The 26534-nt window shown below is 37.7% G+C and overlaps 1 protein-coding gene across 4 annotated transcripts in view; it reads right to left on the bottom strand.

Annotated features, from left to right (window-relative positions):
- Positions 1-26534, bottom strand: part of b3galt1b (UDP-Gal:betaGlcNAc beta 1,3-galactosyltransferase, polypeptide 1b) — a 123382-nt gene that overhangs the window by 57516 nt on the left and 39332 nt on the right. For 2 of the 4 annotated variants that reach the window (XM_053627127.1, XM_053627129.1), the window contains exon 2: positions 2057-2129. The gene's annotated coding sequence lies outside the window, so the exon portion shown is untranslated. Of the gene's footprint in view, positions 1-2056; positions 2496-26534 lie in introns of those variants that run through there. The other 2 variants (XM_053627126.1, XM_053627128.1) reach the window with 1 other exon arrangement.

Below are 26534 nucleotides of genomic sequence, written 5' to 3'. Positions count from 1 at the left end.
TCTAAAAAATTAAGACTGTTAAAGCAATAAAATGCAGTCAATAAAATATTTGCTCTGCATTTTGAAGTGACCTGAATTTTTCCTATTTGTTAGTTAAAAATTCTGATTGTAAGGAACTAATTTAGTTTGCACCCGATTGACCTCCCAAGCACTTCCTATGTTTTGCTGTCTTGTGTATTCCCCCCCTTCTGCCGCCTTGTATACGATTATGGATCAACTCTAGCCATGTCAAGCAATGAAAACAAAACTTCTAGAAAAGCTACAACAATTTAGCATCTGACTCCATATTATTATTATTGCTCAATATGCCAAAATCAATTCAGCTCTTTTAAGCCAAACTACTGGGAATAAACAGAAGGAAAGGGAGAATTTAATGATTACCATGATTACAGAATACACACACACACACACTCACAGGCACAGCAGGGTAGATTCTATTGTGAATTAGATTAAGTCAGTCTCCTGAAAATGGAATTTCAGGTGTTTATGAGGAAAATTATGAAGTCGTGCAATATTGTGGATCCAGGCTGCCAGGGCACAAAAGAATGAATGAATGTTGAACAGTCATGATCCCTTGATTTACCCTCTTGGCTCTAAGCAATGCATAATGTACATAATACTGAATGTCTGTTAAGAAGCCTATTAAAATTCTAATTTCTGAAACTGTTATTGCTGAAGGGAATCAAATGGGCCTCTAAGTTGCTCAAGCTACAGCAACACATAATGCATGCATAAGCTTTCAGAAACTTCACCACACAATACCAATAAAAATTAAACACAGGCAACAATGACACAATGTAGTGAGACTGACTCGACAGGTCAATGCAGGAGATTAATAACAATAAAAGCCTCTTTTCGAAGTGTAATGCAGTGAGCTTCAAATGCAAATCATAATTTTGTAAAATTAGATTACAATGAAAAGTATAAAAGTATATCCTTTTGGCCCAATAGAGAATTAGCAGTAAATAGCATTTAAGGCACCTTTATTGTCTTAAAATTCCCATTTTATATCATTTTAATGGGTAAAGGCATTAAGTTGTGTGGTTAGAGAAAAATATCTGCTGACAGACCTAAGAGCCAAAGAATGTAATTAGCACATTTCTATTAAAAAAAAAAAAAAAAAAAAAGTGAATTAAAAAAGTGAGCTGACTTGGACTTGCATTTCTTCTGCATACTTGAAACTCAATTTATAAGGTTAACCTACAAAGCACTACTTACCTATTATTTATTTCAATATCTCAGTAATACTGCAACCTTGAAATTATATGGTTCTACATGAAATTTCTGTCATATTGAGCCATAAAGCACCTTCAATAAATTCAGAGCAGATAAGTTTAAAAAAAAAAAACAAAAAAAACAAAACAAAACGCTTTTTGACTATTTGAATGTTACACATTTAAGCAATATTTTGGTACAACTTCTCACACACATTCAGTGGCATGTACATACAACCGTTTTTTTTTTTTAACCAAAAAAGCAAAACAAAACAAAAACATTCAGATAGAACATTGTTATTCCAAGGTCTTGAATTGAATGATACCGACAGTACAATTGGCATTTATAATACGTATCTAAGCACTGCATAATTCTTTTATACATCAGTGCTGGAGGATTTATGATAGGCTTCGGCTTAAACGTATAAGGTGACAATGCTTATATAGTATGTATCTTTGTCTTTACAGGAAAGAGTATCGTGGCAAGACTAATTTCTTGGTTCTTATTTTGAAGCTTTGTACACATGTAAAGTATACATTCAATTTGTTCAGCTGATGTCTGGGTATTATGGGAAATATGAATAGATATAGAAGGTCTACATTAACTTGAAAGCATGATATGTAGCTTCAGTGCAAGTCATAAATCAACACAGATTTTTCTCTGCACGTGGATTGAAAAATAAAGTCAAACTATTCTACAAGGTTATTGTAGTTTGTAGCTTGTATTTACTTGTGGTATTAATTTACAAGGATAATTAGATTGTCTTCGGGAGTAATTCAACAATGTCATGAGTGACTGAAAAGCAGCAGTTAGAGTTGAGGAAAATAATACAATATTGTACCTGATACACATGCTGCCCTCTCCACATCATGACCAACGTCCTCAGCTGATCTGCGGAGAGAGAGGCCACAGGTCTGCGGAGACAGAGGCCACAGGTTATTAAAATGCACTTGAGACAATGACAAGCAGAAACAGAAGAGGGATGTGGGGATGAACAGGAAGACAGAAAGAAAGAGTGAGACAATCAGGAAAAGGATGACACAAAAAGAGATGGATGGAGGATAAACAACTGCATTTTTATGAGTCTGTCAGAGAGGGTGACTGGAGCAATTGATTATTAGTCTTGCAGTGTTCGGAAAGCCCACTGTAACCTGTCTCTGTGAAGCCATACTCAGGAGATTGATGTACAACAGAGGAATTATATTTTAAAGCAAGCATATCTGCTGCTGAAAAGCTCCTCACACTTTCTCACGCGCTGTCCGTTTCATACATGTGCTTAGTATTTTCTAGAAGCCCTGATTTACAAAGATCCCAAATAAAGGGTCGTAATTTGCATGTGCAATCCTGATACATTGCATTGGGTGTGCGGCTGGTAAATTACAAAGAAAAAAACTGTGTAAATGATGTACCATGCAAAGTAGGTTGTAGAGATGGCATTGAAATTAGATTTATTTGATCTTCAAATGGTGGAAACTTGATCTTTGATTGACTAATTTGTGCACTAAACTGCTTCCTGAAGTATTTTCAGGCAGTAAATCACATTGCTGGTGCTAAATTAATGTAGTTGCATAGATATCTTATATTTTCTATGTGTTATTAGTAGAAACCCCCCATATTGCATATTAACCAAGACATACCCGCAAAACAGACATATGCAATTTTGCGCATTTAAAGTTTTTTTTTGTGCATATTGATTTTACACATCCTCTGTAAAGTATACATTCCATTCACTCAGCTGACATATGCATTATTTTAATATGCACAGTTATATTAAATTTAAATGGTGCTATATACTCTTAAGGCAAATATACAGTAGCACCATCATTGCAGTTTTGAAGCACTGAATTCCATGGTCATGTATGCAGGAGATAAAATAAATACACTTCCCAAAAGGTAAGATGGCAGGTGGATATGTCATCATCTCAATCCTTCACAGGTTTATGAAAAATCAAACACAACAGTTCCAAACTGTCTCAATATAATCATAATCAAGGTTTTCTCATCCATTCTCTCTTCATGGTTTGTACAGATGCTTCATAATGAAATTCCAGGACTTTCAAGAACTATACAAGAGATTCAAACATTCTCGATTTCTTCTTTTTAAATTCCAAAAAATCATCATTTTTAACCATTATTACTACTACTACTACTATGATTATTATTATCATTATTATTATCATCATCATCATCATCATCATCATCATCATTATTATCATTATTATACTAATACTACTAATAATAGTAATACTACTACTACTACTACTACTAATAATAATAATAATACAAACACAACCACATTTTATATGGCACCTTTTCCAGCCTTGCTGGACTAAATTTTCATTTCCCAGGCATTGCTTTGACTTCACCTTACCATCAGTATACTCCAGGTGAGTGACAGGAGCACTGTTCCAACAACTTTCAATGGAAAGTCGCTAAACATCGCTAGATGATGTCATGTGCTAATTAGCATATTCATTACATCATCACGTTGTAGTTGCATTCTGCCTAGAATCTGTTTGCTTATTTCCTACTATCTGTGCTCACATACTGTATTTTAAAACAACTGAATTCCCAATAAAGCTAATCTCATTTACATATTTCTCTGTTTCTATTGTCAGACAACAGAACAAGGATAAAATAGTGACTGAAATGCAGCCCATTAAAACTACATAGTAACCAGCAGTCACTTCCAAACCATTTCCAAACTGCTGCTCTGCACTGAGAAAATCCTCATTTATAACCACGACGTCGACTGACAAAATCACCACACACACACACACGTTAAAGACAACATGATTTTGCCTACATGTAAAATGATTCACTCAGCGAGAGCTAGAAGTGAATGAATGTGCTGCTCCTCTGTGCCACTCACTGAATAGAATAGATGCAGAGAAAGGTGTATCTGCAGCAGGAAATCAGGTTTGCCCAAAAAGTCACTAGATTTGTTGCTAGGTGCTTTTTTGAAGGGAAAAAAGTTGCTAAAAGGGTCTGAAAAGTGCTCAGGAGCTGTCTGTCAAAATGAGTGAGTGAGTAGTGGGAGCAGGGGGAAAGGCTGCAGAGGGGAGTAGAGTTGGGGGACTCGAGTCCAATTATGAACGAACTCTGACTTGTCACGCACTCGGGTAAATTTGTACTTGAACTTTACTTTACTGTACTTGACACGGACTTGGACATTTTGAACTTTTTGGAAATTTTTCCGAGTAGAGTTGAGTGTCATGTGCAACATGAAAAGAAAGATAAAAATGAATAACATACATTTAAGATAAACAGAAATTAATGAATGTCTCCCTGCCTGTCCAGGGAGTTTTCTATGCACACACACTTGAAACACGCACGCAGAAAGCCACCTCATCATGCGAGTACTGAATTGAGTTCTCTTTAGCAGTTTATTACGCTTGGACGGGCAAATAAATACACACACATCATGTACAATTGCAGGTCTGGCCTGTGCATTAAGTCTTAAAGTGACAGCAGCCTAATAAACCTGCTGCTGTCTGTGTCATTAATGTTAATCAATCAACAGAAGACAAAGAGAAAATCACTCACTCATTTGATTTAAGTACATTTAATAAGAATCACTGTATACGTCACTGTATAAGTCTATTTTATTTAACATTTAATTGCTTTATTCAATTTCCATAGTATTTACTTGAATACTACTGATAGACCTACCTGAGAAAAACGTATCGTTGTCATGAAATAAAATTGTAGTCATATCGCCCACCCCTAAACATTACCATTTAGTGATTTCAGTCTTGAATTTCATGTAAAATGTGAAATGTACTTCTTAATGTAGTAAATATCATAAACCCTGCTGATAGGGATTTTTATTTCACTTTAGGAATTAAACTGAAAACAAAGTTAGAAGAACAGAGCTGTGTTCAGAAATGCGTTTGTTGTCATTCATAGACAGATAAAAAGCAGTAATAAAGCATGAAGCTTGTTGTTATGACATGCTGCTAAATGTAAGTCTACTCTGTACTGTCTCTCTCTCTCAGCCTATATAACTGTGGGGGAGACACATCACAATGTCAGCTTGAACTGGAGGACACAATATAGTGTGATTCAATAGCAAAACAGGTTCATTTGTATTTTCATATACTTGTAGTATAATAAAAGTTTTACATATACCTCTATATCCCTTTTTTTCTTTGAAACCTTTTTTGATAGGAAGATAATTGAGGTGCTGATGACATGAAATAAAAATATTAAATGGCAATGGAAGATGTAATAGTGGTATTTTTTGTTACATTTATGTTGTCATTGGTTTATGAAGGTTAAAATATTAAACAGCTCACTGTTGAGTTTACAATTGCAATTTCAAATCTTTTTTCAATTTAACTACTTTCTGGACTCTGACTCGGTTGGTTAAGGACTTGATCTCGACTTCAACCCGACAAAGGCGGACTCGGACCCAACACTAGCGGAGAGTCATATTTTAAATGAAAGGATTGTATTTATATTCTATCAAAAATAAACACTAAAGTTATTTAGAAATTTCGTATTTATTGACTTTTTATAATTCATGCACTTTTTAAGCACTATATAAAATATGGCTATTTTCAAGGTTTTACAGTACGTAAATTTCAAAAAGCCAAACTCAAGCACTTCAAGCACCTTGTATGAACCTTGTCTCTTTCATGTGAAGATAATCACATACTAGTGCTGGGAAAATACGGCAAGAATATCACATCTCAATATCTGAAGGACTCTGTATGTATGTGCATGAGAACTGGTGTAATAACGGAACAATGATAGATAAACATTGTTCCCCTGACCTCGAGTACATGTCTGTAAGATGTCGGCCCTTTTTTCTACCGAGCGAGCTAACGGTAGTGATTATCACGGCTGTGTATATTCCACATGACACCAATGTGAACACGGCGCTCTCTCTCCTGTTGAACACCATAAACGAACAGCAGCGGGCTTACCCCGACGGTGTTCACATAATTGCAGGAGACTTTAATAAGGCGAACTTGAAGACTGTACTCCCGAAATTTTATCAACATGTTAAGTGTTTTACTAGAGGGGCGAACACTCTGGATCATGTTTACTCCAACATTAAGCATGTGTATAAAGCCATACCTCTCCCCCACCTCGGCCAATCAGACCATCTCTCCCTCCTGCTCTCCCCTGCCTACACCCCCCTCAGATGCAGTGTCACGACCACTATAAAGACTGTTACCACCTGGCCTGACGTTGCCTTCTCCAAACTACAGGACTGCTTCGAACAGACAGACTGGGATTTATTTGAACATCAGGAGCTAGAAACATTAACAGGAACGGTACTGGACTATATCAAGTTCTGTATCGGAAATGTGACTGTGGACAAAAACATTTGGGTTTTCCCAAACCAGAAACCTTGGATGACCAACCAAGCCCGCACACTCCTCAGAGCCCGCGACGCTGCCTTCAGGTCTAGTAATAGAGCTCTGTATAGAGTCGCTCGTGCCAACCTGAAAGGTGGTATTAAGGAAGCTAAGGCGGACCATAAGAGGAGCATAGAGTCCCACCTGTCCAGTAAAAATAAACGGGAGGTGTGGCAGGGCATACAAGACATCACAAACTACAGAGGCCACGAAGCGACAACAGGAGACCTGAGTGCGATGCTGGCAGAAGAGCTAAACTGCTTCTTTGCTCGCTTTGAAACATCACAACAGCAGCACTCATCTGCTCCAGCCTTGCCTCCACCCTCATCTGGCTCCCGCACCAGTCCAGCCCTGCCTCCATCCCCTCCTGGTTCCTGCACCACTCTACTTACTATGAGGGAACACGATGTTAGACGGATGTTTCTGGCAGTGAACCCCAGGAAGGCTGCTGTCCCAGACGGAGTACCTGGTAAGGTGCTCAGATCGTGTGCCCACCAGCTTGCCCACATCTTTACCAGAATCTTCAATCTCTCCCTGGCCCAAGCAGTCATCCCGCCCTGCCTAAAATCAGCCACAATCATTCCAGTGCCAAAGTCGTCTCCCACCACTAGCCTAAATGATTATCATCCTGTGGCCCTCACTCCAGTTATCATGAAGTGCTTTGAGAGATTGGTTCTTCAGCACATCAAGGACTACCTCCCCCCAGACTTCGATCCTTATCAGTTTGCATATCGCGCAAACAGATCCACAGAGGATACTATCGCCGTAGATCTCCACTCCGTGTTGAGTGAGACATCTAGAGCAGCAACAGAGCTACGTCCGGATGCTTTTTGTGGATTACAGTTCGGCTTTTAATACAATCATTCCGGATATTTTCATCACCAAATTGGTCACTCTTGGCCTCCCCCCCCACATGTGCCTGGATAAAGGACTTTCTCACTAACCGGTCTCAGACAGTGAGACTCGGACCCCACCTCTCCTCCACTCGCACGTTGAGCACCGGTTCTCCACAGGGCTGTGTGCTGAGCCCCCTCCTGTACTGTCTCTACACGTACGGCTGTAGTCCGGTCCACAATAATAATCTTATCGTCAAGTTTGCTGACGACACCACAGTGGTCGGACTCATCTCAAAAGGGAGGTAGCCTACAGAGAGGAGGTCCTGAACTTGGCAGCCTGGTGTTCAGAGAACAATCTGGCTCTAAACACTAAGAAAACCAAGGAGATCATTGTAGACTTCAGGAAGCACAACACTGAGCTAGCCCCCCTTTTCATCAATAGTGAGTGTGTGGAGAGGGTCCACACCTTCCGGTTTCTTGGCATCCTTATATCTGCTGACATCTCCTGGACAGACAGCATCACAGCGGTTATTAAGAAGGCTCAAAAGCGGCTACACTTCCTGAGGGTTCTCAGGAAGTACGATCTGGACCCCAATCTGCTGCTGACCTTCTACTGCTCGTCCGTCGAGAGCCTGCTGACATACTGTATCACGGTGTGGTACGGCAGCTGCACCGCAGCAGACAGGGAGAGGCTTCAGAGAGTAATAAGAGCAGCACAGAAGATCATTGGCTGCCCTCTCCCCTCCCTGATGGATATTTACACCTCCCGTTGCCTCAGCAGAGGAAAAACCATCATTAAGGACAGCTCTCACCCTGGCTCCGATCTGTTTAATCGGTTGCCCTCAGGAAGACGTTACAAGCGCATCAGGACAAGGACTAATAGATTTAAGAATAGTTTTTTCCCCAAAGCTATAACCATTCTAAACACATACATGTACTGATTTCACAGGATAGGTATGTAGTGTCTCAGAACTGTGCATTTTATAGTACCCCCCCGGTACGATTTATTTATTATTTACTTATTTCGTGTTGTTATATTTATTTATTTTATTTTATTCTATCTTGTTTATTTTATGTACATGTTGGCACGGAACAAAAAGGAGTGGCTCTTAATTTCATTGTACATGTGTATAGTGACAAAAAGGCATTCATTCATTCATATTTATGATAAGATATATACCACAATATATCATTTTGCTGAAGGTAAAATAAAACGTCCAGTCAGTTACTTTTTACATTAAGAAAAAAAAAAATTCATAAAAGCACTGACACCTGATGTTACGTAAAAAAACAAAACAAAAGTACATCATGATGTTATTGTATCACAGTATCGAAATCACATCGGCATATTGCACAGTCCTATTGTATATTACACAAAACTGCTAATGCAACTGATGACTTCTGACATGAGCACATATTTCTAATCCAATTTCGTATTATTTCTTGTGTCATAATGGGAATGAGATTCAGACAAACTAATAACCTGTACAATAACGAAGAAGCAAATTTGCATGCGTTTCTACACACATAAACCTTTAGTAAATCAGTGCCTCTAAACATATGAATGACAATGATGGGCTTCATACCAATCAAAACAGATAAGTATTGCTATGCTCTAGGGGAGAAAGTCCTCAGGTATGGCTTAAATATAAAAGCTAAGATATAAATGTTGTTAAAATATAATTACCATTTACAGAATGCCTTCTAATTAATAACAATGATTTTAGCAATTTGGCAAGTTATAGAAATCAACAGAAATCAGATGAATGTGTTTTAAATCCATGTATCACCTTGTACCTGTAGCACTTTGTTTATCTGAACATCAAATTACAGACATTGCTCTCTTTGCACCAAACACTCTGAACACATTACAATTCAGTCATAATTAATTAATTAATCAGTTATTTCTGTAGTTTCCATTAGGTCCAATTTAAATAATTCCTGGCTTTTTTCATCCTCACTGCAGTTTCAGTGCAAGGATAATCCATTGTGCGTTCAGCTAATAGACGCATCAAAACTGGCTAAAGTTTCACAAAGAAAAATCCCTACATACCGTACTTTCTTCAGTAACTACTACACATTGACCACTTTATTAGGAACACCAGCTCATTCATGCACTTACCTAATCGAACAATCATGAGGCAGCAGTGTAATGCAGCTACAGGTCAAGAGCTTCAGTTAATGTTTATATAAAACATCAAAATGGGGAAAATGTGATCTCAGTGACTAACAGTGGCATGGTTGTTGGTGATGTTGGCTGGTTTGAGTATTTTAGGAACTGCTGAGCTCCTGGAAATTCCCACACAACTCTGTAGAGTTCACACAGAATGGTGCAAAAAATTAAAACATTCAGGGAGCAGCAGTTTTGCTGGCAGGAAAGCTCAAATAACCAATTTTTACAACTGTGGTCAGCAGAAAAGCATCTCAGAATACACTGTTACAACCTTTAGGTGGATGGGTTGCAACAGCAGAAGAAGACCACATCAGATTCCAAAACCATCAGCACAGAACAGGAATGTGAAGCTACATGGGCACACACTCACTGAAACTGGACAGTTGACAATCTTGTGGACTCCATGCTACGAAAAACTGGGGTGACTGACCGCAAAGGGGGTCCTGATAGTATGATGTTCCTAATAAACGGCAGTGGAGTGTATACTTATTCAGTAAGTGTTAATGAGGAACGCAAGTCTGACAGCTCCTGGGAGTTTAAGAGGTTAAATACCGCAACCATTGTCACAGAAAGATCAGAAGGAATTGTATCTAAAAGAAACAATTTTGACCCAATTAATATGTCAGTGAACATGTCATTTCACCTTTATTGTTTCTGCTTATCATTTCTCTTCTGAAAAAAAAAAGAAGCTCATATGAACAACATGCCTCTATGATTGTACCGTCATGGAGCGTGTGATGGTTACACTGGGTAATAATGTCTCACTCATTCAGCAGGGAAATATTTAGATTATCAGTTCAGTGCACTCATATGTAAATAAGCTGTCTGCTGTAATGATGAATGTGCTCTGTTCTGTGAGCCTCTGCTGAAAAGGCCTTGTAATAATAAAAACTGAAGTCGAATTCCTCGGTTTTAATTTCGCAAATTCCTCAGCAACTGTTGCAATGACCGTAAACAATGTTATTAACCACTATTCCCATTATGATATATTCATTCTTTTTTTAAACTTTGCCAAGAGGAACAGTTATTGCTGCGATATTAATTGCTACAGACAGCTGATGAACCACTGGCATGGAACTGCAGGGTAATTAAGGAGGCAGATTCATCATATTTAGTGTTGTAGCAGTGGCAGGGTGACAGGACTGAGACTGGGAGAGGTGCTCCCAACTGAGATGAAAGAGATTCAAACCACTTTGAAAATCTGTCATGACCGGAACGCTGCAACGTTCCTCCGTATACTTTTCTCTGCAAATAATGTTTAGGGAAATAGAGAATGCAGCCACTGTTTATTGGAAATTAAATGAATAAAACAAGGGAAGGCAACTCGGTTCCTTAATGCTACTGATCTGATCGGAAGGCTGTGATGCCAAATCCAAACACTGACAAGTTGCCTCTATTAAACTCTTAAACCTCAGCTGTTCAGTTGCATCCTGTCTCAGCTGTAAGTCAAACTGTATAAAAGCATCTGCTAAATGAACAATCACAAATATTAAAATAAAGATGTGAGAATTCAAGAGTAATTAAATTGCAAGTCTCTTACTCTAATCATACACTACAATGCCTTAATAATTTATCCAATGCCTTCTCTTGTATTAGCTCTTGTTTCCAATTAAGTACCTTAAATGGTTCTAGCTTTTTTCAACATTTTGTAGCTAATTATGCCTTTGCTACATCCATCCATACAACCATCTGTCTGAGAGTAAAATTAGTGTGATATCTCAAGAACGAGTGGCCGAATTTTATGTAGGATTTACATGGAAATATCATTGTGACTTGTTGGCAGTGAGTTCTACTTGTTTTTGTTAATATTTTACTTTTTAAATGTAAGCTAATGTATTATACTGTATACTTATATTACTGCTTAAAAAAAAAAAAAAAAAGTAGTGTACATGCACAAATGATATTGGCAGCAATTGTTACACTTACAAGTGACAAAATGCAAGTGGCATCAGGGACATGTCACCTGCTAGTGTGAACACAGGGTGAGAAAGTTGCGGATCACAAGCACGCATTACAGCACCGTGGTCAGTTTTGCTGCTCGTGACCGGAGCACTTAGAAGGCAGTTCAGTACTATGGAGAGAACCACAATATCCTCTCTGTTCTCTGTGTGAATCTCTCCAGTCAACATGCCCAAAGCCACTACAGACAAATATTCAGCACACAGTGGTAGTGGTGGTGTGACTTTTGATCTGCTATACAGGTATTGGCCATAGAATTATACCAATATTGGAACACTTTTGCATGAGAAAACATTAAGCATTACACATGATTCAATCAGAATGCATGTAAGCAAATGATTAAATGATGCAAAAAAAAAAAAAAAATAGACATGATTTTCTCTTACAGAATCCACATTATTAACAACACTATGCTGCAGTGTCTCTATTTCAGCAACCTTTCACTCCTCTACTCTCACCTCCAAAGTGGCGTCATTGGTCGGTTAGTAATAAAATGTATGTGATTAATTGTTAAAGAGGTGATATTTCCAAAATGTATTTTTGTATTGATGCGAAATGATTAATCACTGTGTAGTCCAGGGTCTATGGCTGCACCGAATCTACTCTTAACTATGAAGGCTAGTGCCGGAAAGACCATTAGCTTAGATATTTAACGATGCTCTGCACCAGTTATGATGTCTATATCCTCCAAGTAACAAACAATGCAAAGATGTTCATATCCTGTAATAAAATGCTCTACATTGGAGCTAAGTAGCTGCTACTGTATGCTGTGTTTGGCCTGCTTGTTGGTGTTTCACGAGTAAAAATCTGAATATGTTTGGGTAGATTATGACATAATCACGGTCCAGTTTCACTTGCAACATAAGTGTAGATGTTAGCGCCCTTCACAAATAATGCAATATGACCTATTTGGAAATATACACTTTCCAAAGACTAATTATTTAAGATATTTTGACTTTTAAAAACCATCTATCATCTAAAACATGAGTTGTGTGACCTACATTTCTACCAAAATATTTAGTACCATAATACACTTTAGGGCAGGCCTAAAATGCTCAGCTTCTATTCACTACTTATAAAATAAAGTTAGCAAGAACATTTTCTACAGTTTCAGTATCTACTGTGTCTAAATATTTGCCTCGTAGTGCAATTGTTTTTAGTGGTTTAACTAGGAAACAGAGGTTTTCACTAAAGAGAAGTGTTATTTTATTACAGCAAAAAGTCATTGGATACAACAAATATACCAAAAAACCCTGAAAATTCCAAGAAACACACCTGCTAAAATATATGCAGGTTGTGGGTACTTGGCAAAAAAGAAAGACAAAAAAAAAAATTCACATTAGCTGAGAAGATTAATGTTAAAGACTTGCATCATAAGCTACCAGGATGACCTCATAATACACCCAAAGGTCTGCAAGATGGCATATTGAAACCAAGAACAGAAATATTGGCTCAGACCAAATGAAGGACACTGATCATTTAAGGACTCCAGACACCTCACCCCATCTCACACAATTATTCAAAAAGAATGAGACATTGACTTGAATACACAAGAAGGTTTTCTGGAATAGCCTGTGGAGTTTTGGGTAACAGCAGCATGTCTTGGGTAAGAAAAGGTCTGGACAAAAACACCATCCCCATAGTAATGTATAGAAGTAGGTCATTCCTACTGTTTTTCCTTATTTGGAAACATTATTCAGCGTGTGACTGCAATCATGATTCATAGAAACACCTGGGCATTTTGAAGAATTCCCTCAGCGCACGTACTGAAACTGATCTTGGGACTTTCTAGAATGACAGTGATCAAAGCATATATCCAATTAAACCAACATTAATTTTGTACATATATAAGGTTATTTTGTTATTTTATTTTGAATTATTAGTCCATACTGACAATTTCAACACCTAAGAAGTACAAAACCAATGTTCTATATCTAGCTTGACCAACAAGATCTATGAAGCCCTAATAAACAACGCATGCTGTAGACTTTATTTGGAGCTCAAACAAACAAACCCTTTTACCCAACCAAGCACATGGTTAGCCAATTACTGTGGAAATCTGACAGACAGTGAGTGAAGACTCCTTGTTGACTCCACTGAGAATGTGCACAGGAGAATACTGTTGCTGCGAGTCATGGCAATGAATGAATTCCCAGCTCTCTGCATGCAGAACCTTTTAGAGATGCTTTTATAGATCATCACTGTGAAGGTGGGGAGACAAGAGGTAAAGGCAAAGAAAAAAGAAAAAAAAACAAGTAAGGAGGTTGTTAATCTAATTTATCTAAACCTTATACACACTTAAATTAAAACTATGGACCAAAAAGAGGCAAGTTTATTTATATAACACTTTTCATACACAGAGTTCCTTACATAACCAAAAGCAACAGAACATAAGTATAAAATAAGACATAAATTTTATATTATATATATATATATATATATATATATATATATATATATATATATATATATATATATATATATATATATATATATAAAAAGAAGAACAAACTGTAAGCAGAAAATGCTTAAGTGTACTTCACTGGGAAAAGAAGTGGTTTAAATCTGGACTTACAGATGGGGCATATCCGAGAACTTCTCGCAGCTGGTTCCAGTTTTGGGCCACATACAAGCTAAAAGCTGAGTCATCATGCTTTTAGGCACTACTAGCTGACTGGTTCCTAGTAAAGATCTCTTATTTTATAATCTCCCCAGTGTAATCATAAGCTATGTGTGTATAATAGTGCTTTCTGAAATAACAGCAAGCTTTAATATTGTCTTCAACAGTTATGTCCCAGTTAAATGACAGCCAGAAGATGCATTTCATAAATTTGGCATCAGCCGCTAGAAATCAGACAAGCCACTCCACTCTGCAGGAACACAGCCAGTACCTCCAGCAGGAAGGTAATATCCTGTTATCTTTAAAATGCGCCAATGTACTTCAGGTTAGGGGTAAACGGACCAATCCCACATTGATGCCAGCTCAATTGCCAAAATGTGTTATTTTCCAACAAGCTTATTTGCCCCATAATTTGACTCCAATAACAGTCCTCATTTAGACATACTGTATAAGTCACTTAAATGTGTTTCAACCAACAAAATTACTCACAATCAATGCAGTACACACTTTCCCCTAACTCCACAAAACATAAACCCATTTTTAATGTATTTTGTTCATCAATTACCACCCAATAGCCAGCTCTACTCCATCATACAACAGCTAACAACTGGGTAGGGCAGGGATTAACACACACATTAAAACATGTAAAACCAGCCACCTATATCTTTTTGAACTGTTGCTCATGCCATGTCACACAATTGGAGGAAAATGCCATCTACCCTCTTCCACATACATGAGCTCACAGATGCCAATGATTGGCTTGTGTCACTGATTTCCCACCCAAAGAGCATGGCCAATTCTGCTCCCTTGGACTCCATGCCACAGAAGTCTGTGACATCACTGGGATTCAAAACGTGCAATCTCTAGATGACAGTGTGAACGCTTTGCTGTTGCACCAACCAGAAGCTCATTGGAAACCCTGAGATTTCTGTCACTCATAGCACTCTGAAATCAAAGCAGCAATTAGCCTTAATCATAAATATCCATTGGCAATAATTATTGTACACGTCAGCCCAGGGAGAGATTTGAAAATACTGTTAGGCAGAATGCCAAGTATGGACACTGCCAAGCCCATTAAAATCCCTTGAAGTAAGACAGCAGAGGTTTTACTCATTCTGAATTTGCTGCATTAACTCACGCAGGAGGAAAAAAAAAAAAAAAAGGATAAAAAGTGACGACAGTGGCCTTGGAAACCAGCTGAACATAGCCAGAATATTCTCTCTCTTTCTTCTATTTTCTCCCTGTTCCTGAGCAGCAGGAGTGGCAGATTTAATCAGTATTTCATATGACAAGGGTATATGGGCCAAAGGAAGTTTGCAACTGCTGACTGAGCTCTACAAATCAATGCATCTGAAGGATTTTACCTTGTCCATTTTGTGACTGTGGTTAATATCTTAAATCTTGCTCTTTGTTTACTATAAAAGGTCAGTAGTGGACTAAACTGAAATAAGAAGAATGTTGAGGCATTATGACTGCTGGCAGACTGCCCACTGCCCAACTGATTCATCTGAACACGAGAGGAGGATGTACTGATAGTACTGATAATAGAAAATGTTCAATGCATGAAATGTTACTGCTGTAAAATAAGTTAAATAGTTGATTTAAATTCCAAACAGTCAAACATACTTAAGCACAGGAGTGAAGTACCCTTGTCAACATTTTATATATATATATATATATATATATATATATATATATATATATATATATATATATATATATATATATAAAAAATGGTCCTATACAAAATCTTAAGGATTATCTTAGAAGCCCAGGTACTGTGGCCATGCTTCTCTTGGTCTAGTTTTATAAATTTATAAGCACACTTTTTACTGAAGGTTACATTTTGCTTCAGGCTAAGCAACAAGGTTAGTTACTCAAATATATCATACGTGATATTCCATCCATACATAACTAAGTAAGTGACTAATGTGTACTTCCCCTCTTTTGCTTTTGCTCACTATTTAAGTAATTTATTAGCTTTTCTGTTTGTGCTACACTTGGGTGTATCAAGCCTGAGCTCTCCTTCTGATTTTTTGTGTTGAGACAGTGGCTCTAATAAAAAAAACTGAGAAAATAGAGAAGTCGTAAAGCAAGCACAGGGTGTTTAGTAGAGCTCTTTTTCACTGTTCATTCTGAACAGTGAGCGTGTGTGGAAAGGAATCCAACAACTCCTCTAAAGAGAACAAAAGGGATTAACCTTCAGTGAACACTCCCTGTACTGCAGCCTGACAGACATCATTAGAGCACTGACAGACACAAAGATGAATGACACCAAACTACTCTATGCGTAATATTTTATTTATATATATATATATATATATATATATATATATATATATATATATATATATATATATATATATATATATATACACATACACACACACACACACACACACAATATAAATATGCATATATATATATATAAATATACATACATACATACATACATACACGCATGTACACACATGCACACACAATCAGCCATAACATTAAAACCACTGACAGGTGAAGTGAATAACATTGATTATCTTGTTACAGTGGCACCTGTCAAGGGGTAGGAAATATCAGGCAGCAAGTGAACAGTCAGTTCTTGAAGTTGATATTGAGAATATGGCCACAAGCTCACCCAAACTGGACAGTTGAAGATTAGAACATCTCACCTGGGCCTTTTCCAGTCTTCAACTGTCCAGTGATTCTGTGCCAATGATAGCCTCATATTATTTTTACTGGCTGACAGGAGTGGAATCTGATGTCATCTTCTGCTGTTGTGACTCATCCACCTCCAGGTTTGATGTACTGTACATTTTGAGATGCTTTTCTGTTCACCACGATTGTAAAGAGTGCTTATTTGACTTATTATAGACTTACTGTCAGCACAGACAATTCCAGTCAATCTCCTCTGTTCTCACTCAATGAGGTATTTCAGCCTGCAGACCCTCTTGCTCACAGGATGTCTTTTTTTCTGAAATACTCAAACAAGCCCACCTGGCACCAACAACCCTGTTAGATTGACTGTTGTTTGGAGAAGACCATACCACAAGATGCAAACCACTCATCAGCAGTAAGAATCAGAAGGCCAGATTGAAATTTGTAAAGAAATACAAAGATGAGCCACAAAAGTTCTGTAAGCAAGATTAACCTCTACCAAAGTGATGGTGGAGGTAGTGTCATGGCTTGGGCTTGCATGGCTGCTCCTGGAATGGGCTCACTAATCTGTGAAACTCATGATGCAGCAGAATGTATTCATTAGTCTACAGAAACAATCTGTATCTAATTGGGATGAAATTTCATCATGCAGCAAGACAATGACCCAAAACACACTGCCAACACAACAAAGGACTTCATCAAAGGAAAAAAGTGGAAGGTTTTAGACTGGCCAAGTGAATCCCCCCCCCCCCAAACAACAACTGAAAGAAGCTGCCTGGAAAAGCAACACAAATGAAGAATGCAACAGTTTGGTGATGTCAGTGGGTCACCGGCTTGATGCAGTTATTACAAGAAAGGGATATGCTACCAAATATTAAGTATTATTTATGTTAAAACTATCTGTTCCAATACTTTTGCTCACCTGAAAATTGGGTGGTCTTCCCCCAGTGGTGCCATGTTCTAAGTTGTTTAACATGTCTAGATGTAAATATCAGGAAATGACATGGCATAAATACTTGTGTTAACTTTTTTGTGTTTGACACGTTTTTGACTGTAGAAAATATCTTAGTATTTTACTTGTCCATACCCTGAATAGCTGTTAAGGTCACTTTGCTGAAAGCAGACTCTTTGATCCTAATAATTATTATCCTAATAATACTTTCTCATCACCAGTGTCCACATTGTTCTCCTCCTCCAGCCAAGTAAGAGTGCAGGGCAGCAGGTCGCTCAGAGAGAAGTCACTTTTAATGTTAATGAGGGGGATAAAAATACACAAGGAGCAAGGACCAGACACGAAGAACTAAATAATAAAAAACCTACAACAGCAAAGAATTTCTTTGGGGAAAAAAAAAGTGTTAGACGAACTATGCAGACAATACAGCATACAGTGGATATAAAAAGTCTACTCACCCCTATTAAAGTGGCAGGTTTTTGTGATTCATCATCAGATAAATAATTTCAGAACCTTTTCTACCGTTACTGTGAAATTTTAAGCTATTAATTACAGAAAAAAAAAAACAATTAGGGGGAAAAAACCCCCCAAAAAAAAACAATACCGAACATGCATAAGTGTGCACACCCTTTTATAATTGGGAATGTGGCAATGTTCAGGATCAACCAATCACATTCAAACTTGTATTATATACTGATTAGTACACACCTGCCATCAATTAAAATGTATGATTAATCCCAAATAAAGTACAGCTTTTCCTATAGGATTTTCCTGACATTTTCTTTTCGACATTCAACTAGAAAAGCCATGGGCCGCAAAGAGCCTACAAAGCAGATACGGGATCTCACTCTGTGAAAACATCAATCTGGAGAGGGTTACAAAAACATTTCCAGGGCATTGGATACTGTAAATACAAGAAGTCAACAAGTGGAGATCAGCTGCAATTCATGTTCTCTGACTCACTGTCTCGATCTCTATTCTCTCTATACTCTATTGTAGCTCACTGTTGCATATTATAGCCACAATACACCACTATGTGCAGGCTGGGATGAATAATACCCCAGATCTAGCCTCCACAAGCATGCACGTTCTCTGTTCTTATGGTCACATTTTATAAAAAAAAAAAAAAAAAAAAAAAAAAAAGGCAAAGCAAGATTAAAGGATCCCTAATGATCAGATCCCTAATTATCAGACCTCGGCACCATCACCATGCCTTGCACTAGTCAATTCATAAGTTGGGGTGACTGCCTCGTATTTATACAGTAATTTATTTATAATTTTAGGAAACACATTTTAGTGGCTTAGCTACCAAGCCAGCACTCCCTTGTCATCAAAGTCAAAGTAAATGACAGTGTGTAAAATGTTATGCCTCCTCATAAGAGACATTCAGCATGGAATATATCTGCATCATTAACATCAATGCTTGCCCGAACAACAGAATTACAACCATAATAGCAGTTACATCTTCACCATATATAGGACCAGTCAGTCAAACCTTAATCTATTGTCTTTTTATGATGAAATCTCCTTAGATAACATCTGCAAAAAGAGCTACTAATGCTTAAAAAAAACAAAAACTATTCTTTTTTTTTTTAATATTGACCACCATGATTGCTCATAAATAAGTAAAAGCCATATTAAGTGTCATGTTACATGGATGTAGTGAAGAGTTAATAAGTTAAAGTTAAAAAGTTGTTTCTTTTCTTGTGCAATGCTGTCTCCAGCAAAGGGACGGGGTCCATTTTAATAATGTACATCCACTAAATCAAGTTAAGCTCCTACAAAAGCCGACTCATAATTAGTAGTGCTGAAACATGTGATTATCCATAAACTCATCACTAGCTAGGAGATGCTGTTTATCGAGCCAGTTACAACAGTCAATAATGTGCATATACATTAACAAATATCTTTAAAAGCAACCCACCATAAATGAATGATATTTTAAACCCTATTCTGATTTGATTCATTTTAATGGGGGGGGTATATACAAACTGTGCGTGCATGTGCCTGGAAAGCTTATGCTGTATTATACCTTCTATAAAAATGTCAAGTAAAAATAACTCCAGGTAATATATATCCTATTGAAATTTTCTCATGGGAAAAATAGAGTTTTTGCACTCTCTTGAGTATTACTCTAGGAAGCACATACTCTAATCCATCATCTCCTGCCAAAACCAAACTGAAACGTAGTTCTAGCCAAGGTTAAAACAAAACTATGTAGACAACATTTAAAGGCATGTGTCAGAGAAATTATGACTCCAGGGGATTAAGTAAACTAAAGTTCCTAAAGCCTACATACTGTACATGTTACAGTCATGTGATCTAATGGTCAAGCACAATTTGTGCAGCCACAACAAGCCACACAATAAGCCATTATAATAAATATCAAAGCAATCACTTTGTATTAAAGTGAGGGGTATGCAAAAGACATGGAATTCTTAGTGATGACCATGTATATATCATGAAGATGCTCACAGTTCTGTGATTTATACAGAGATTGCTTATCCTGTGCAAACTGTACATAATTGGTACACATGCCCTCCAGCAAAGTTACTTAAGAGACATATGACTGGAAATGTTATCACATCTGTGTGGTACAAAACAATAATCCATACATTTTAATAAAATAAGGAGAATGCATTATTATTTTTCTTTCATGAAAAAAGTGAACAAGTGAGACTGCTACGCTTGTCAGCTGTGAAGTTGATTTCATAGCCAAGTGATTTTGGACTGATGTAATTGTAATGCAATTAATGAAAACATTATATTCCTGATTTAGTCTTATTTGTAATACCTTTAAATAGTTTAACATTATTCATTGATTCATTTTTGATGTGGTGATAGCATCACTGTTCATCACTGCTCATTCCCCCCTGCCTACAGCATAGACCTTCTAGTGCCATTACCCCTACAGCACATTACACCTACAGTCTAAGAAAAAGAGGCTCTCTCCCAGGATGGATGGATCTCTCACTTTCTGGCTTTGATCCCCCTTCCCACAGAATAACCCTCTCCTGCTCCCAGTTTGGTTTTCAGGCTGGCTGGCATAATATACCTCTCCTATAAGCCTCATGCACTCTCTCTCTTTAGTTAGTGCTTTTTTTGTTCCTAAGTGTGTCCTATCTAGCCCTGGTAATCATAGCTCAGTACAAGAGGGTCTTTAATCTCCTGTTGAAACCTTCCCTGATGATGTTCAAAACCACCTTCAGCTTCCTCTTGCACACTACCATTATGTAGTGCTAAAGGGGCTGCACTTTGTTCACTAATTGATGCAATTATCATTCTATTTTTGGTGAAGCACTGCTTAAGGCAGGCACATGTTATAAAGGATGAAGAAGGCACAGGCAGTGGGTGCTTGATGGGTTGTTTGTCCTTAATAAGAACATGGCTTCCTGATCTCACCCTGAGAGGCTTTTACTTTTATGTGGTTTAGACGGCTAGTAATTGTACCACATGAAATTTTAGCAACCCAGTTATGTTAGTACTATACACAATCTGGTCCATAAGTATTTGGACAGTGACACAATATTTATCATTTTGCCGCTGTACACCACCACAATGAATTTGAAATGAAGCGATTAAAAATGTGATTGAAGTGTAGACTCGGCTTTAATTCAACAAAAATATTGCATTAACTGTTTAGGAATTACAGACATTTATACATAGTCCGTCCATTTTCACATGCTCAAAAGTAATTGGACAAAGTAACAATTATAAATATAAGGATTATTTTTAATACATGCATGAAAATCCTTTATAGTCAATGACTGCCTGAAATCTGGAACCCATGAACATCAAACGTCGAGTTTCCTTCCTTGAGATGCTTTGCCAGGCCTTTACTGCAGCCACCTACAGTTGCTGCTTCTTTGTGGGTCTTTCTGCCTTCAGTTTTGTCGTCAGCAAGTGAAAAGCATGCTCAATTGGGTCAACTGGGTTGAGGTCAGGTGCCATTAAGAACATTCTATTTCTTTGCCTTAAGAAGCTTTTGGGTTGCTTTCTCTGTATGTTTGGGTCATTATCCATCTGTACTGTGAAGCACTGTCCTATCAGTTTTATAGCATTTGACTGAATCTGAGCAGAAAGCATAGTACTATACACTTCAGAATTCATCCTGCTACTTCTACCAGCAGTCACATCATCAATAAACACCAGTGACCCAGTTCCACTGGCAGTCATGTTGTGAAGTGTTTTGAACAATTCTGCGATCATGCACTTTAGTTCCCTTCTGTGGTCTTCCAGGCCTTTTGGTGTTGCTGAGCTCACCAGTGCATTCTTTACAACTTACAGCCAGTCACCATAGGAGTGGCACAGGGATGACGTTTTGTACGCCAAAACCTGGAAACGAGTTAGCATTTTAGCATTTCCGGTTCCATTGTCCCGAAGTCAATGGGTTTTTTGAATGAGATTTTGGTTAAAAGCCTGAAATAAGGTCTGTGGTGAGAACACAAGCTCAAAATATTTTCACGTTTTCTTCTACGACATAGTAGAAGACATGTAGTACCCCACTCGTGAGGGTTTTTTTTTTTTTTTTTTTTTAAGGTTTTACATGTATTGAAAAAGGCGATTGCTAACAAGTTGGTAAATGGGACTACAGACGTTGTCCGGGACATTAAACGTCATCACGCTGAAAGGAAAAAACTTTGTAGATAAACTGGTTCAGGTATGCTGTGCACAATGCCCAAAAAAAAAAAAAAAAACGTGGCTGAAGATTCATCTACAGAGTAAATCCGTATTATGGAAAATGTTTTAAATCAAGTTTGGAAAAGTTTTCGGAAGCTTGGTGATGTTGACGTTGAAGTCGAGCGACCGTGGTGTAGTTCCTTTATAGCATACGGTTAGCTGTTTATTTCTGGCGATTGTATTTAGGCTTCAAACTTCAAAAAAAAAAAAAAGTTGTGTTCATTTTTGAAAATTATCTTTATCTTTTTCTGTAAACTTTTGTTGATCACAGAGCTTATTTTTTGCAATAATCCAAATACCTATGGGAAAATCCTACTGGGTTTTTGTCGAGGGAACCAGTGTGGTGCTAACTTCCGGGTTTCAGTACAAAATGACATTGTCCCTGCACCACTCTATTGGGAGATTTGGCTGCGTCTCTCCTACTGTAAACACCATTATTGTCTTTTCTGCATACGCCTGAATTGTTTTCATTCTGTTGCATATTGTTATATTTGATTACATATTTTCATTTGGTTGATTGCATATTTATTTTTACTTATCCTATATTTTGGGTACAATTTTATTTATATTTTGCTTCTGAGATGATGCACATTAAGGACCAATGCAATTTGATGCAAAGATTTGTACATTAGTAGGAATGTAGAACAACATGGAGGTGAAAGCAGCGATCTGTTTATTTACATGTGAAAGTGCAAAAAAAATATGTTGTCCCTAAAATCAATGAATAATCGTGATCTCAATATTGATCAAAATAAACGTGATTATCATTTTGGCCATAATCGTGCAGCCCTAATACATAGCAAGGGATCTGAGACCATTCCTCCATACAGAATCTCTCCAGATCCTTAAATTTCCGGAGGTCCACACTGGTGGACGCTCCTCTTCAGTTCACCCCACAGGTTTTCTATGGGTTTAAGTCAGTGGACTAGGATGGCCATGGCAGGACCTTGAATTTGTGGTCAGTAATCCATTTTTGTGTTGATTTTGATGTATGTTTTGGATCATTGTCCTGCTGGAAGATCCAACCACGGCCCATTTTAAGCTTTCTGGCAGAGGCAGTCAGGTTTTCATTTAATATCTGTTGATATCTGATAGTCCATGATGCCATGTGTCCTAACAAAATGTCCAGGTCCTCTGGCAGAAAAACAGCCCCAAAACATTAAAGAGCCAGCACCATATTTAACCGTGGGCATGAGGTACTTTTCCATATGGCTACCTCTCAGTGTGTGCCAAAACCACCTCTGGTGTTTATTGCCAAAAAGCTCTATTTTGGTTTCATCTGACCATAGAACCCGATCCCATTTGAAGTTCCAGTAGTGTCTGGCAAACTGAAGAGTTTTCTTTTGGATGAGAGCAGAGGCTTTTTTCTTGAACCCCTTCCAAACAACTTAGTGATGTAGGTGACTTCACATTGTAGTTTTGGAGACTTTTTGACCCCAAGACACAACTAACTTCTGCAATTCTCCAGCTGTGATCCTTGGAGATTTTTTGGCCACTCGAACCATCCTCTTCACAGCGTGTTGAGACAATATAGACACACGTCCAATTCCAGGTTGATTCATAACATTCCAGTTGACTGGAAATTCTTAATTATTGCCCTGATGGTGGAAATGGGTATTTTCAATGCTTGTGGTGTTTTCTTATAGCCACGTCCCATTGTGTGAAGCTCAACAACCTTTTGCCGTACATCACAGTTTTATTTCTTGGTCTTACCCATTGTTATGAATGAAGGGAATGTGGCCTATGTGTTAGCTCATATTTATACCCCTGTGAAACAGGAAGTCATGGTTGAACAATTTCCTGTTCCAAGTTACCCAGGTGTACTGAAAAAATGTAAAATATCAATAGGAATATACTTCAAATTTATTTTTCTCATATGAATTCATAGGGGTGATAATTGTTGCAGACTTATATTTAACAAAGATTATTTTTATAAACCTGTGTTGTGTTTGCAGTTGTTTGATACCCATAAGAGCAGAGTATTTTTGTGATTTTTTTTTTAAACAAAGTATCAAAAGATTAAATAGTAAAGAAATTTTCACAGCCTTCTTTGCTCCTATTTACCAAGGGTGCCAATTTTTGTGGAGGGCAGTGTACAAATATATAAAAGTTAACTTTCTGAGGTCCAAGACTCAAGACCTCAACATACATGAATTAAAAAAAAATGAATTAAAACCCCATAATATTCTACACAGGCTTCCTGGAAGGACACAGTATGGGTGCATAAAGGGTGTTCATGAGGAACATTTTTGAATCCTAAAATAACAACTGGGATACCCTACAACCTTGCAGACCTACTGGGCACACAAGGCACAATCAAGAACTAAGAAGCTTTAAGTGCATCATTTGGAACAGAGCCATATTTTGCTCATACAGGGTACTTTTTCAAGCCTGCAGACTATTGTCTAAATATGAGGGTGTGACAAAATATAAAGAAAGTAGTTGTTAGGAACACTTTTCTTTGGGACTGTTCGTGTCCTTTGGTCACATTAGTCCTTGAGAGCCCATGAAGCAAATACTGACATGGAAAGAGTAAGAAGCTGATGCTGCCCAGGACTTTAAAGACGGCACAGCATACAAGTGCTATTCTACCCCAGTGTTTGGAATTCCACTTTTGTTTTAGTGTGTTTATTGTTGTGTGCTGTTTATTGTTGTAATCTGTTGTGATCAAACACTTGTGTCCACAAATTCGGGCTCATTTATTTCACAGCAAACTGTATGGCACTACAACTGATACCTAGCCTAGGTACACCATTTCATGTTAGCAGTGGATTGTAGGCGGTTGTTTGGGATAACCATCTGCAATACGTCTTGGAGATTAAGTCTGAAATAAATGGGCTCCAATCTACTAGTTTTATGGTTACTGTCAAGACTAAAATTGCCATAGTATGTGGTGACATCCTAGACTCAATGTAATACTGCAAAGAGAGATTTTCTGTGAAGGCTGGTGCTGTGCCCAAATGGAAACCTTGCAAGTACAGACAGTTAAGGATAAATCATCATTAAGAAAGTAACTCAATTACCAAACAGACCTGGACCTCAATAATCCAATAGACACAGGCGTTATGAGGTAGAAACTGGAGTTCTATAACACTGGTGACAAGGTTACATGTCATTCTGGAAAGGCTACAACGAAAAAAAAAACCAAAAAAAACGCTTTATTGTGGTTTTAGTGAGGAACTCAATTAGTCGTCTCACACTTGAGCTCAAAAAAAAATCAGACACCACTCTCAAACAGACAGCCTCACAAACATACTGCTCTTTCTGATCACTGACATTAGCCCAAACAGCAACAAACACCAATTCTTTTTTTTTATTATTACAGGGATGTATTGAGTTAATTTAGCCTCCATAGGTTTTCTCAAGGTAATGCCTTCAGAAGAACTACATTATTTTTTCAGGAGCATTATCCAGAGAGACATCTACAACCAAAACATCACTTCACAGTCCCTTATTCAGGTACTATAAGGAAACCATGCCATGTTGATTATTTGTGGTCCACATGATTTGAGAACAAGCATGGCCTCTTCAAATAGATGGAACCATTTTATTTTTGCAACATCTGAAAACAAATTCTGTAATGTTAAAACCTTCTCTCAGGTATTCAAGCCTGTTGGGCTCTGTAAAGGTTTATGCCAGTTTGAAACAATGCCCATTTACACTAAAATGTATGTTCAAATGTAAAGACCAGGAACGGCACTTTTAGGGTGCTTTCTATTGGTTTAATTGTTGAGTCTAAAACATGGGCAAAATTTGATGCCCTTGGTTTCTTTGTCATTTAGTTTGCTGTGTTTTCTCACTGAACGTAATTAAACTCACTCAGATGGTCCCAGACCGGCTGTTTTGGTCCACATCCGTGTGTGATTACTGTGCTCTCACCTGCACAAACATACCATACTAAAGAGGAAAACGCACCAGGGTTCAATTCCAACAAATTAAACACTGCATATGAGACAGCACCTTTAGTGTCAGTCTTGTGATACTGAGCCTCAGTTTTATGGTACTAATGTGCTAGTTTTTTAGACTATATGGCATTATAAGACAGCATTAATTTATCTCAAAAACTGAATGTTTCATT

The sequence above is a fragment of the Ictalurus furcatus genome, chromosome 6 (genome assembly GCF_023375685.1).
Source record: "Ictalurus furcatus strain D&B chromosome 6, Billie_1.0, whole genome shotgun sequence".
Classification (NCBI taxonomy): Eukaryota; Metazoa; Chordata; class Actinopteri; order Siluriformes; family Ictaluridae; genus Ictalurus; species Ictalurus furcatus.
The sequence above is the reverse complement of the archived record's forward strand: the minus strand, read 5'-3'. Positions and strand labels throughout refer to the sequence as shown.